The sequence below is a fragment of the Lycium barbarum genome, chromosome 1 (assembly GCF_019175385.1).
Source record: "Lycium barbarum isolate Lr01 chromosome 1, ASM1917538v2, whole genome shotgun sequence".
Taxonomy (NCBI): Eukaryota; Viridiplantae; Streptophyta; class Magnoliopsida; order Solanales; family Solanaceae; genus Lycium; species Lycium barbarum.
Genome location: NC_083337.1, coordinates 70,556,240 through 70,572,224, shown reverse-complemented (window position 1 = coordinate 70,572,224; position 15,985 = coordinate 70,556,240).

Sequence of the window (15,985 nt, the reverse complement as noted above, 5' to 3'; positions counted from 1 at the left end):
TAATGGGAGTTGGGATATGAAATAAAGAGGGGAAATGGTTGTTAATTGTAATCTAGGAAGAAAATGGGAGCACTGAATGAACAGAACTAATTCACTTGTTAGTTGGGAATTGAAAGAAAAAAAAAAGAGAAAAGAAAGAAATCTGAAAAAGACAGAAAAAAAAATGTAGCGAAAAAGTTTCCCTTCTAACATGTGTGACTTTTAAAATGAGTGGTGCTTAAATAAAGAAAATGGGTGAAATGGGAGAAATTTAAAGGTTGGTTGGTGTTGAATAAGGGCTAATAAAGAAATTGTACAAGAATGATAAAAGTATATGTATTAAAGTGCTTAGGGAGGTTAGTCACTATTATCCAAATAATTCCTACCTGTCCCTTAGCCTACATTACACCCCTCGAAGTCCTACTTAATTCTAGGTTCGTCTTACTTGTATTAGTGGAGTGGTTACACTACGGGCAAGCCTATGGTATGTCATATTTTACATGTGATATTATTTGTGAGAGTGAGCGTACTTATTGATTTTAGGTCCATTGATTTAAACATATGTGATTCTTGAGAGATATGGACTACTTTATTTTGGTGAGGGCACATAATTAGCAATAGAGTGGTGAAGTGTTGATTTCTTCATCATAAGGTTGCTTACATGTTTTAAAGTGGTGTCGTTGGGTCAATTGGTTTTAAAATTGAAGTGTTTTTTTAGGAAGGTGGTCCTTGGTGCTAAAAATGAGGGTTTTAAATCTTTGGCATGGTTTTCGCAACTTGGCTTATTGTTTTGGTTTTGAAAATTTTCTTTTGAGATAGTCATACTAGCCGAATCCCGTTGCAGACCTGTTTGAATGAGTTAGGCTAGAAGTGTAATTTAGTGTTGGTTTGAGTTTGCTCGAGGGCGAGCAAAGTCTAAGTAGGGAGGGAGGGGGGTGGTGATATTTGGCACAAATATCATGTTTTGTGTCATTTTACATCCTACTCTTATGACTTTTATCGCTTAATTCAGATGCAATCGTCGTATTTGAACTTATGTCATTATATTTCATGTGTATAGGTACGATGATGACAAACAATGGAAAACTGTGCTTAAACTGATTGATTTCAGAGCATATGACGATTAGACGAGGTGACGAGTCGAAGACCATAAAGGACGAACTAAAAGGAAAATAATTCGACTAAAGGGTCCACTTTTCTTCCGCATCGCGTGAAGAAAGCGGACAAAACTAGCCCAGGCATTACCATCAAGCTTTCCTTCCGCATCGCGGAAGGAAAGCGGAAGGCCTCAGTACATTGCGTGATCCATCCGCATCGCAAAAGGAAAGAGGGGCTCTGCGCAAGCTTTCCCGGTTCGACTAGGATTAGGTTTACTTATTTGTTGTTTTTACCCTCGACTATATATAGACGTTTTATTAGCTGAAAACGGTGTGCTGGAATTACTCAAAGACTTGTAAGCCACCGTTCTATTTTCTCTCTCTAGGTTTATTTTATTTTTCATCTTTTTCAACCTAGATTATTCATGAATTCTTTTATCTATGATCGAATCATGAGTAGCTAAACTTCTTAATTCTAGGGTTGTGGCGAAAGACTTGAAAGTTGGTTTGATGACAATTATTATCTATTGATTTTCCATATTTTGGGTTGCTTATTTATTCTTGATCTTAATTGTTTGATTATCTGGCCAATATTTAGACACTATCTGTGGTGCGCGAATTGGACTTGAGAAACGGAATTCACGTACGTAATAAGAATAAATAGAGTTTGTTCGATTTAATCGTTTCGCTACTGAGGATAGAGATATACCCTTTATCCCTACTTAGTTGAATACGGAGAAATAAATGTGTTCTTGTTACCTCTCCATAGAGATATAGGCATTATAGTAACATCTACAGGCTTGTGAGTAGTTCGAGAGAATATCATAAAGTATAATTAACCCGTCAACTAGTAACCCAAGAAATAAAATAGGTGAAATGGTCTGAAGTTCAACTGGATCGTCAAAAGCCATGACCCTAGATCTTTCTCTCATCTGATAATTCTTACAATCTTTGTCAAGATATTCCCAGTCACAAAAAAAAAACACCCATCACAAATTGTTCAATTTTCAGTTTTAGTTTAGTACAACAAACATCTTGATTTTCACTTTCTTGAATAGTTTCATTCGAATTTGAATTAGCTTAACAGTAGAATCTAAGTCTCTGTGGGATCGATATCTGGACTTAACAGTCTATATTACTTGTACGACCACGTATACTTGCGTGTGCGTTTGGGAGCAACAATGCGACATCGGAGTAGAGAATTATGGACGTTATAAGTTAGGCGGGCGGAGCAGGAAAACACTGCTACAGTAACCGGGTCCAAGATCAAGTTCATCAATTTTCACCATTCTCTCATCCTCCACACTTCTTGAGAGTTCTATAATTTTCCATCACTTTCCATCAACTTCCATAACATTCCATAACTCTCCATAATTTTTCATAATCCTCCATAATCCTTCCTAACCTTCCATAATCTTCGAAAACCTTTTCATATCATCAAAAGACATCAAAACCTCAAGGAAAATTTATGGAAGATAATTGTTCTTGTTTCTGTTCAAGGTGGTGATGAACTTGATCATGGAAAGGGGTGAATAGAGTGAAGTTCTTCCACAATATGGCATGTTCTTCCTATTATTTATATGATTAAGATGATGTAAAGGTTTAGCAATTCTTAGAGAGGAAAGAATCATAGGAGAAAAATCATCAAGAGTTGAATTGAAGTTTATGGCCATGAGGTGAGTTTGAAAGAGAATTATGGATTAATTTGAGATTAAATCGAATATAATTCTTTGATTTTGGTATTATGGATGTTGTTATGGTTGGTTGAGAAATTTGGAAAACATCGTGTGGGATGTTTTATGGAGCCTATTGGTATTGATAATATTGTGGTTGATGTTAGTATTGTTGTTATTGTTGTTGGTTGTTGGATTATGATTTCAAGATAGGCATATGAACAGGGGAGAGATGCTGCCCGATTTTCGGCAGGATATAGAATAGCTTAATTTGAAACCTTAGGGCAAGTCTACTACAATGAGTCTAACGATAGTGTGCATCCTCTTAAATGTAGACTTACGAGCTCGGATGAATAAGCATAGTAGTTGGAGGCTAGACAAGTATGTTAAGGCTAGTCCCTTTCTTTCAGAAGGCATGATCATATGTTATGATTCCATATATATTTCTATAACCTCCTTGTTTTCAAAAGTTAGACGTTCATGACTCTTAAAGCTTATTATAATGTTAAAAACGGGAATGTTTCTATGATGATTATGATGATTTCATGTTTAAAAGTCCCAAGTTTATGATTTCAATGTTATTATGAGAATGTTGAGTTATTTCATGATTTTCTCGATTTTATTCATTGTTGTTGATCTCACTTTGTAATAATTGTTCCTTCAAGGTGAGATAGAGCGATGATGATTATTCCATAATATAATCGGAGGTTACCGACCTTACGTCACTCCAATAAGTAACAACCTTTATTTGGGCTCTCATGCATGGCACTTATATTATATACGCTTATATGTATCTATATGATTTTATAGGGAAAGAAAAAAGGGCGAGGTGTTATATACGCATGGCCACCTGGTCAGTTGGTATATTATGAAATCGTCTCAGACGCGGGATATATGGTTAAATGGATCGGGTTGTTAGTTCCTCGGAACTATTATATATATATGGATTGGGCTGCACGTTCCGCAGCACTATTATGAGACATATGTATGAGAAAGATTTTATGAAAAGCTAAGCATGTATGGTATCCTCCTTAACAGGCCATCAGATGTACAGGTTATTCTTTTATCTTATGTTATGCTCCATATGTCTTATTATATTATTATTCCTGCCTTACATATTCAGTACTCTATTCGTACTGACATCCCTTCTTGTGGAAGCTGCGTTTATGCCCGCAAGTAAACAGGAAGACGCGTCCGATCCTTAGGAGCTCCGTCACCGACACCTTGGAAGAGCTCCAGTTGTTCCGAAGCTGCAATTATTGGTACTACTCTTTGTATATATACACTTGGGTATGGCAGAGTCCTACCCCATATTATGGGTTTATGTAATCTACTTAGAGGCTTGTAGACAGACGTATGTAATTAGATGTTCTCTAACTTTACCATCTCTCAGCGTTGTATAATATTTTGGTAAGTCTTGTTGGCATTTGGTTGTGGGCATTGTCAATGCTGACTGTACTAAGCATGATATCCGCAAGTTATCCATGTGGCCCACTTAGTAATGAGAATGGAATGTCATATTAGAGGTGCCCGGTAGCCTAGTACCGAGTACCTTTCATGGCCTCTAGTAAGGTCGTGACAGCCTTCTACTTCCTCGTCGTTGAATGAAATAAACCCATCTGGTATATAGTCTCTACTTTTTTTTCCCTCGTGATAGAGAACTTCGTTCTCTTCATGACAGGTCCTCGTGGTATCTCAACCCCGCCAACGATTATGTTGATTACGTGCTAGGGTTCTTCCGGCTCAGCTTTTTGTTGATTTCCCTATTCTTGTAGTTATTTTTCCCCCGTTCACTCAAAAATTCTCTAAGATGTCCGTTCTTTAGTAATCGGGCTACTTCACCCCTTAACCCTCTACAATCGTCGGTCCGATGCCCGTGGTTACCGCGATAGTCAGATATCAACTTTGGATCCCGCTGGGAAGGGTCGGTTTGGAGTGGCTTTGGCCATGTTGCTCCTTCGATCTTTCCAATTGCTGCCACTAGGGTCGAGGGATCAACGTTAAAATTATATTCTGACAACCACGGGTTTTCTCCCGTATGTGAGGCAACGGTGGAGTTGGTTTTATACTGGAGACCCCTCAGTCAATCCGCCTGTCTCCTCGGTTCATATGAACTTACATATTTATATTTTGAGGTTTAAATTATGGATTATAGTCTAAGCTATCACTTTTTTTAAATCTTTGAAAGAAAATTAATGTGTTTAATTTGACGTTTTAGGCATCCCAAATGTCTTCCTCATCTTAGGAAACACAATTTGTTTACCCTCAAAAGAAAGCAACAATTGAAACAATTGAATTTGTACGCGATTTAAAGGATCTGTGACCAAGCTTATTAACGAAAGTAAAACTAACGAGCAAACAATAAATAATCAGCGTAAAACGAAAAATAATGGGATAGCCTGGGAATATATGATGGCGGGTCTGAATAGGAGGAACTCCGTTCGGATTGCTCCTAATGGGTCCGATTGGGAGAAATTCCTTCTTCGGACTATTTGAACGAAGACCAATTTATGACAAACGGGCTTAAATGAAAAAACTTAGGGAACTGGCTTAAACGAAGATGAGCCTTTTCGTTATTTAGAGAGTAACAAAATGAAATACAACTGATATCAAGATGATTCTGATGCCCTGTAATGGGGCTGGTACATGTGCTTATATAGTGCTAGTGTCCTACTATAACTAGGAGACACGAACCCCCCTACGGGTGAAATGATTCCGATAATATCGGACACGTCCGTTGATGGCGTGATCCTTGGCGATGAATCAGTGGAAGATAACCTTCCGCTGATTTGGACTCATCTTCTCGAACCTACAAACTCGGACACATCTCGAAGGTCCACTTGCCGGACTTATTTCTCGGACCATTATCGATTTCACACGCTCCTTCGCTGAACCGGAGAGAACTCCCAAGTTCTCACCGTACACACAATTATCAACTCTTTTTTGTTCACCCTTTTGTTCCATGCTTGCTAACCATCCTTACTGCGATTTCTTTTTAAAAGAAAAAATTCATCATGTTAAGTTGTTACTCAATATTTTGTATTATAAATTTCACTTTATTATTTTCAATTAGAGTTGAGTGTGGTTAAACTCATTTTGCAAAAAATAGCGTTGTTATTTTTTATCTTTGAAATTAGTTTTGTCCTAAACTATATGTGATTTTGTAATAATTTTCTACTTATATATATATATATATACACACACTTTTCTTTTTTGCAATTTTTCGCAATAATGGTAGATCTAGTATTTAGAAATTTTTATCAACTTTTTTTTAATTTTTTTTTATTACATAGGGGTTAGGGAAAGGAGTTATCAACTTTTCAGAGTTGTAAGCTACTATTATTTTAGAGAGGAGAAGGACTCAAAAGGTAAGTTTATCACAACCGGTAAAACACTACGATTAGAATTCAAAATTGAAAAATTAAATCTGAAAATATTTTAATTTTCGTTTGCATTCATGAGGGGAAGTCTTAATATAAATTGGAATTGTTCTCAAGAGTATAAGAGTATAGAGTTTGTATCTTATCCAGGCGGTATGGATTATCCTACAAAACTAATTTTATATTCTAATTTTAAGATTATTTACACATCTGATTTATCCTAGCAAGATCTATCAAACTAACACATAAATTAGAACATATAGCTTAATTTTCATGTAGTAATTTTAAACTTAAATTCTTTGTTTTATTTTTAATATACAATTTTAGGTTTTAATTTTAATTATTTAAATTTCATGTGATAAATTTATTTAAAATTCTTGCAATTTCTTTGTATGGTTTATGTATGTATCTTCATAACGATCTAAGTGGAGAAATTATCCTAATATTATAAGTTAGAAGTAAAGCTTAAAAGTAATATACTATCATCTTCCAAAATTTATTATGCTGTTCAAATTTAAAATCCTTATATTTCAATTAAAGTATATGTTGTTATTATTCACAATAAACATTGTCCTAAAATTGTCAAGTGACTTAATCTCAATGTTGATTATATATGTGTGTTTTGTTATGTGTGTAAATTTTAATTTTTGAAAAATTTGCATGATTTAAATTGCAAGAAAAAATGGTTAATTATTGACAAAAACCCGTTTTTTCTACCTTTATTTTTAAGCCTTAAAACTTCTTTATTCAGTGCAATCTCTTTCTTACTCATACGCAAAAGATTTTCTTGTTTGTGTTTTTAATGCTAATTCTTTCATTGGAATATAGCTTTTATCTTTAAAATATTTAGATTTAATTCATATTCATAAAGAATCTTTACATATCAAATTTAAATTTATATTTAATTAATTTTTTGCTTGTGACAGAGAACATTTAAATATATTGGTAAATACTATTTTTCCAATGTTCTAATACTATCTAAAGTTTCAACCATTATTTTCGACATCCTTTTTGTTGTTACTGAACTTATACTGTTTTTCTTTATCAAAATATTTTTTCATTCATCAAGTACATGTCTTTCATACCAAACGCGCCCTAAATATGGATTAGAACAAATATCTAAACAGAAATGTTTTTACTGAATTTCAATACCAATCAATAGTGTTAATCCTTTTATTTCTGCAATTGTAAAATTATGAGTAAAATCATTTTATAGTGAAAACATATTTCAAGCACTGATAATTTAAATATGTAACGAAAAAGGTATATTAATGTTGAAACAAAGTATCTACCTTGATCTCGTGCCAGTTCGTGCGCTTGATATTATACATGAAGCACAACAAAAACAAAATATTAACTTGATGAAATTATTGTGTGAGAGGTGATATATTGATACAGAATTCCACGTTAAATATTTAAGATTTATGAAAAAAAAAAAACAAAGAAGTTAAAGAATACATGTGAGTCAAAACTACGTGAGAGTACCTTGATAGGTTTAGCACCCCGTTTCTTTACGGTCCAACCTGTCTAAAAATACAGAAACTACACAAATCTATATATATAAAATAGAACATTGTATGAGCATTTATAAAAATCTACCTTAATAGCTGAGAAGAATAGCTTACCTCAATTTGTCTATTATTAGAGTCTAAAGGGATATATATATATAATATTCTGAGATCACTTTTATCATTATCTTCTAGTAGAAAATTGAATAAGCAATTAATATAATCATAACAATGGAATCTTTTAATTTATAAGGTCGTATCACTCCAAAGTAAATTGAATTTGGATACCTTTCAATTTAAATTTTAGAACGTCAATTATAATATCAAAAAACAAACAAACAAAAAAAGCCACGTAACGGAAATTTTTGAGATATCATAGGATGGACCTTGAATAGCTTACAATTTTTAAATTTGAAACTTTAATCTAATGTGTCACTCAATAAATAAATGAATATAATGAAAAAAAATTAAAAAGAGTTTAAAAATAAGATAATAAATTGAGTTGAATTTTGGGATATCAAGTGTCCATCTTTATAAGAATCTCGGATTACTTTGAAAGATTTAACTACAATTCAAATTCATGACTAATCAACTATAGGTGATATAATTTAGAAATATTTGTTAATTACTATATATTATTATTAATTACTAACTTAGTTTGATTTTTCGTTTTTGTTCAAATTCATTTTGCGTTACCTTTGTAACAACCCTCCCGGTCGTTATGGAAAATATAGGATCACCGCACCAAATAGAACTTTCCCAAGAGTAGAACGAGCTAATAGAAACTCGATTGTATAAGTCAAAGAACTGAAAACTTCACTTGTTTGTGATAAATGTTTGATTGTGTTGAGTCCATCGGGGGGTGACGTAAGAAATTAGAACTCCGTTGGAATTCCGAGGCCACGGGTGGATTCATATGGTGTTTTTATGTCTATAGGCGTGTTTTGTTTGTGTTTGTGAGGCCTCAGATGAAATGTTGGTTGGTGGAATTGAAAAACTGTGAAATTAGCGAGCTCAATGGTCCGGCGGTACTGCTGCGGCTGAAGTAGTACCGCTATGGCGGGACCACTGTAGCGGCCAGCTTTCCGCCGCAAGCGGTCGGTCGATGTCCCAGTGTCCGCTATGGCGGGCAACGAACCGTTATAGCGATTCCGCTATAGTGGGATCAGGCCCTCCATGGCGAAGGTCAATTTCTTTTTGGTCCGCTATAGCAAGACCGCTGCAGCAGTGAGGTGACCACCGCAGCGGTCGGCGGGAGCAGAATTTCGAGTTTTAACCACTTAGTTCCGAATTCTTTATTCATAAAACTCCAAAACATCTCCCCACAAGCACCTAGGGCGAATTTCCAAGCTAGGGCAAGAATATTCTTGAGAGGTAAGTCTAAACCATCCCTTTGAATCATTACGTTATCATCTTCATGATTATCATCCTTTTTATGGGTCGCTAATGGTGAATTAGTAATAGTAACCCTAGAACCTAATAGACCTGCTATAGTTGATGGGTTATGTTTGTTATCATTTATTTATCATCTAATGGCTACAGTTAACTCCTTTTAATCAATAATTGAACCATTAGAGCCATGAACTAAGTGAATTGAGACTTAGGGTTTCATAAAAATGGTAGCTTAACCATGGAAACTATTTGTGATTGATGTCTTGATTAAATAGCCTTATAAATTGATGGTTGATGGTTACTAAGGCCATTGTTAGGTTGTTTTACACCTAGAAATCATTCACCCATGGGAATGGGGCTAAAGGGAAGGGTGTTCTTGAATTGATTTTATGATTAGAGTAACGATGACTCATTGATCATTCTAATTTCTAGACTTTGAGCGTTCCAAGGCTTTACGGAAGGGAAAAGTTGTAGCGGAGTGATTCGCGTTGTTCCAGCTCTACGTTTGAGGTAGGTTACGATCTACTTGAGTTAGACTTTGATTAGTTGATTGTATGTATTGTGAATTAGATATGAGAAAGCATGTTTAGTCTTCAAACATGATGTGTGTGTGGTTGAATTCCTATATGCAATTGATTGAGTGACTGTCTGGGCTTCGTGCCACTATTCATTGTGTTGAACCTAAAATTTGATATTGTTGTGGTGAGAAGTTAATATGATCTTCTCGGTGAAATTGTGACACAAAATGATGATTCGAGTATTGAAAACAAGAGGACAAGAATTACTAATGTATATATACATGAAAAGGCACATTCGACCAAGATAAGGATGTGACCTAGATTATGGGATCATGGTCCGAGGTTCGTTCCTGAAACGAGTGGCACATGATGTGGACCGCGTCCGAGATTCATTCCGGAGCAGAGGATTTATGGCTTGGGTTCGATGAGTATCCGGAACGAGTGGTACATGGACACCATGGGTCCCCAACAGGTCATGACTACTGAGCAAGGACATTAGTTAGCATGTGTGTACAGTAGTATATTCTTATTGTTGGTAGACTTGTTTCCATTTGATGTTTTCGTTGGTTTGATTCTTGATATCTTTGGGTGACTTGATTCGTAATATCCCTAGTTGACTTATTTTTGGATTATTGACTTCGTCTTATTTGATGACTTGTCTATTTTATTGATTTTATGATGTATTCATGATACTAATCTTAGTCGGCCTATGATATTTATCGGTACATAGTGTTTGTAGTGATACTACCTTGCTGCATTCTTTTGAGTGCAGATTGTGATCCAGAGACCGCTACCCGACCTCATATCTAGCGTTGAGGCCATTGCTGACAGATTTAGGGTGAGCTTCTATCCATGCCAGGCCGCCCGAAGATCCTTTATTATGATTCTATTATTCCGGATATTGTTGGTTATTTATTTAGACAGATTACATTCCTTAGACATGTTTTAGATTAGAGTCCTTGTACGGTGACTTTTGAATTTTGGGGTTTTGTAATAATTAGGACTTCCGCATTTACTTCATTGTTTTATGGCATGACTTAATTTGATTTATCTTGTGCTTGAATAGTTAATAACTGATTAAATTGGTTAATATAAAAATGGACTTGAATGGATAGATGACTTATGTGTTGGTTCGCCCACTAGGAGTTAGTGTGGGTACCAGTCATGGCGGGTTGGGTCTTGACAAAGTTGGTATCAGAGCTTTAGGTTTATCGATCTCGTCATACATGGACATGTCTAGTAGAGTTTTGCAGATCGGTATGGAGACGTATGTACTTATCTTTGAGAGGCTACCGGACACTACGAAAATTCCCTTTTCTTTCTTTCTTTCTTTATTTCGTGCTACTTGATTCCAATTGGTATCTGCATGATTCAAATTGGTATATGACTATCCTTCATTCTCTCGCAAATGGTAAGAATACGGGCGACAGCAACTAGAGGCAGAGGTGGAGGTAGAAGAGTTGGTAGAGGGGCGGCACCGGCTGGGTGGCAGAGTCCCAGTAGTTGATCCCGTGCCTCCAGTGGCTCCTAATGAGGCTGCGGGAGATGCAACCGCACCAGCCCAGCCAGCGGCAATACCAGTTCCGCCAGGAGCTGTAACTGCTCTTGGTATACCAGATGCGATGGCGCAGATGCTGAATTGGTTGCATTGGTTAGCACAGCCTGGGGCTATACTAGTCGTTCCGGCAGGGTAGGGGCGCAGGGATATCAGCCCTAGGTCCGGATAGAGTTCAGGCTCTGGGAGTTTAGCATGCCGCAGCAGTGGCCCCTCGCTTGGATGAAGTTTCGAATTTTGAGGCTTTTCTTAGGCCAGTTGCAAGGCCGGTAATGACTGGTGAGGAGCATGATTTGTTTTGGAGTTTCACTAAAATGAAGCCTCCCGTTTTCTATGGTACTGAGTCAGAGGATGTGTACGAGTTCATCATAGACTGTCACAAGAGGCTCCATAAGATGGGGGTTGTAGACAAGTACGGTGTAGAGTTTGTGACCTTCCAGTTCTTGGGTGATGCCAAGTTATGGTGGAGTGCAGGCTAGCTGGGTCACCTCCGTTGACTTGGGTTCAGTTCTATTCATTGTTCTTAGATAAGTATGTCCTGCGTACTCTGATGGACCGAAGGAAGGATGAGTTTGCTAATATTGATCAGGGAAACTCGTCTGTTGCTATGTACGAGTCCCGTTTTCATTCTGTGTCTGGATATGCTCTTCAATTGCTGCCTACTGAGGAGGAGAGGATCAGGCGTTTCGTGAAAGGGTTGAACACTGGACTTTAGCTTGCAGCCACTAGAGCTTCATTCTAGGAGGAAGTAGAGCACGTCCGTGTTGTTGAGGGGTTTAGGCAGGAGAGTCATGCAAAGCAGATAGAGAAGAAGGCCCAAAGAGGTGGGAATTTCAGTAACTCTTTCTCGAGGGGTAAAAGTTCACATGTGTATTTAGAACGTCCGGTTCAGTCCGTTATGCAGGTGTCCGCTATGGGCCTATCAGGGGCAAATTATCAGGCTTCCGGTCAGTATGGGGGTTATACTAATTCATCAGCTTCTATTCAGCGACCTACACTGGACCGTGCATGTTACAAGTGCGATGAGGTAGGGCATATTAAGAGGTATTTCCCCATACTCAGACAGGGTGGACAGGGGACTCAGTATTAGTCTCCTGAGCTCTATTTGCACCAGATAGAGGAGGTAAGGACCGTGCACCGGCAGGGAGGGCGGCCACACTGCGGGTAGGGGTGGCGCCTAGCCTAATCGAGGTGGTCCTCAGGCAAGCAGAGGCGAACAGCAGCCCGGCAGGGGCGGGGCTCAGACTGGACAGGTAATCACAGTGGTTTACACGTTACAGGAGGGCACGGTCATTTGTACGCTTTCCCTGGTAGACCCGAGGCTGAGACCTCCAATGCTATCATCACATGTACTATCGCAGTTTATAACCGGATGGCTTCTGTTTTATTTGATCTGAGTTTTACTTTTTCATATGTGTCTTCATATTTTGCTGTGGGTTTAGATATAATGTGTAATACTCTTGATGCCCCTATTTATGTATCTACTTCGGTTGGGGATTTGGTGGTGGTCGATGGAGTCTGCCCTTCTTGTGCAATTACATTTATGGTATATAGTACTTGGGCGGATTTGATGACCCTAGATATGGTAGATTTTGATGTCATTTTGGGCATGAGTTGGTTGTCCCCGCATTACTCCATTCTTGATTGTCACTCTAAGACCGTTACCTTAGCTATGCCCGGGGCACCTAGACTTGAGTGGAAGGGTAACCTTAGTCCCCTCCCTAAGAAAGTCATATCCTTCGTTCGTGCTAGGAAGCTAGTAGAGAAGGGTTGTCAAGCTTATTTGGCACATATCTGTGACACCAGTGCAGATACTCCATCTATCGATTCCGTTCCAGTGGTACGCGAGTTTGCGGATGTCTTCCCCACGGACTTACAAAGTATGCCACCTAACCGTGACATTGATTTTCGGATTGATTTAGACCCAGGGACTCGTCCTATCTCTATTCCACCAAATAGGATGGCGCCAGCAGAACTCAGGGAACTGAAAGAACAGTTGCAAGATCTTTTGAGTAAGGAGTTTAATCGCCCGAGTGCCTCTCCTTGGGGTGCTCTTATGTTGTTTATTAAGAAGAAAGATGGGTCTGTGTGTATGTGTATTGATTACCGTCAGCGGAACAAGGTGACTATCCGAAACAAGTATCCTATCCCCCGTATTGATGACTTGTATGCCGCCTGACCGTGACATTGATTTTCGGATTGATTTAGACCCAGGGACTTGTCCTATCTCTATTCCACCTAATAGGATGGCGCCAGCAGAACTTAGGGAGCTGAAAGAACAATTGCAAGATCTTTTGAGTAAGGCGTTTAATCGCCCGAGTGCCTCTCCTTGGGCTGCTCCTATGTTGTTTATTAAGAAGAAGGATGGGTCTATGCGTATGTGTATTGATTACCGTCAGTGGAATAAGGTGAATATCCAAAACAGGTATCCCATCCCCCGTATTGATGACTTGTTTGATCAGTTACAAGGAGCTTCTATGTTCTCTAAAATTGACTTAAGGTCAGGGTATCACCAGTTGAAGATTCAGGCAGAGGATGTTCCTAAGACAGCTTTCAGGACCAGGTATGGACACTATGAGTTCTTGGTTATGTCTTTCGGTCTTACAAATGCCCCAAGTGCGTTCATGGATTTGATGAACAGTGTGTTTAAGCCCTTTTTAGACTCTTTTCTAATAGTGTTCATTGATGATATCCTGGTGTACTCTAGAAGTAAGGAGGAGCATGAGAAACATTTAAGGATTGCTCTTGGGGTATTGCGAGAGAAGGAGTTGTATGCTAAATTATCCAAGTGTGAATTTTGGTTGTCTTCTGTGTCCTTTTTGGGGCATGTAATTTCGAATGAGGGTATTATAGTGGATCCGCAGAAAATTCAGGCAGTGAGGGAATGGGCTAGCCCCACATCAGTGATCGAGATCCGTAGTTTGGTGGGTCTGGCTAGCTATTATCATCGGTTTGTGAAAGGATTCGCCACTATTGCTTCTCATTTCACTCGCTTGACTCAGAAAGAGGTACTGTTTTAGTGGTCTGACGAGTGTGAGGAGAGCTTCCAAAAGTTCAAGACATTTTTTACTACAACACTTATTCTAGCATTGCCCGTGGAGGGCAAGGATTTGTTGTTTATTGTGATGCTTCACGTTCTAGTTTGGGTGCTGTTTTGATGCAGGAAAAGAAGGTAATTTCCTACGTTTCTTGTCAGTTGAAAGTACATGAGAAGAACTATCCTACTCATGACTTAGAATTGGTAGCAGTGGTGTTCGCATTGAAAATCTGGAGGCACTACTTGTATGGTGTCCACTGTGTGGTGTACACTGACCATCGCAGCTTGCAGCATGTGTTCACTCTGAGGGATCTGAACTCTAGACAACGGAGATGGATGGTACTGCTGAAGGACTATGACATCGCCATTATGTATCATCTTGGTAAAGCAAATATAGTGGCTGACGCGTTGAGCAGGAAATCGGCTAGTATGGGAAGTCTGGCTCGTTTGATTTCTTCTGAGCGTCTATTAGCTAGAGAGATTCAGACTCCGGCTAACAGCTTTATGAGGCTGGATATTTCTAACACGGGCAGGGTGTTGGCCTGTGTTGAGGCTCAATCATCATTTCTGGAGCAGATTAAGGCTAAGCATTTTGAGGATGCTAAGTTGTGTAAAATTTGTGACAAGGTGTTGCGTAGTGAGGCCAAAGAGGTCCTGATCGATGAAGAGGGGGTGTTGCGGATTAAAGGGCGAGTTTGCATGCCACGTGTGGGGGATTTGATCAAGATTTTTCTGACAGAGGCTCACAGTTCGAGGTATTCTATTCATCCTGGCGCTACTAAGATGTATCGCAATTTAAGGCAACACTACTGGTGGACTAGGATGAAGCGTGATATAGTGGAGTTTGTTTCTCAGTGTCTGAACTGCCAACAGATAAAGTATGAATATCATAAACCTGGGGGTATACTTTAGATTATGCCCATTCCTGAGTGGAAGTGGGAAAGAATAGTAATGGACTTCATAATTGGTCTTCTGAAGACGTTGGGGAAGTTTGATTCTATCTAGGTTATTGTTGACAGGTTTACTAAGTCTACCCACTTTATTCCAGTACAGATAACTTATGATGCGGATAAATTAGCGATGATCTACATTCGTGAGATGGTGAGGCTACATGGGGTTCCTATCTCCATTGTGTCCAGCAGGGGCACAACGTTCACATCTAGATTTTGGGAGCATTTGCATGAGGAATTGGTACTAGGTTGGACCTTAGTACACTTTTCCACCCTCAGTCTGACGGGCAGTCCGAGCGGACTATTCAGGTTCTTGAAGATATACTTCGGGCTTGTGTGATAGACTTAGGTAGTCATTGGGATCAGTTCTTGCCATTGGCCGAGTTTGTATATAATAATAGCTACCACTCGAGTACTGATATGGCTCCGTTTGAGGCGTTGTATGGGAGGAGGTGTAGGTCTCCTATTGGGTGGTTTGATGCATTTGAGGTGAGACCTTGGAGTACTGATCTTCTGAGAGAGTCCCTAGAGAAGGTGAAGGTGATTCAAGCTAAGCTTCTGGCAGCACAGAGTAGGCAAAAATAGTATACAGACCGTAAGGTCCAAGATCTTGAGTTTGGAGAGGGAGAGCAAGTATTATTGAAGGTCTCACCCATAAAGGGTGTGATAAGGTTTGGGAAGAAGGGCAAGCTTAGGCCGAGGTACATTAGGCCGTTTGAGATTCTCAAGCGTGTGGGGGACGTAGCTTATGAGTTGGCTTTACCGCTGGGTTTATCAGGCGTTCATCCAATATTTCACGTTTCGATGCTAAAGAGGTACCACGGCGATGGTTCGTACAAAATCCGTTGGGATTCAGTTTTGTTAGATGAGAATTTGACATCTGAGGAAGAGCCTGT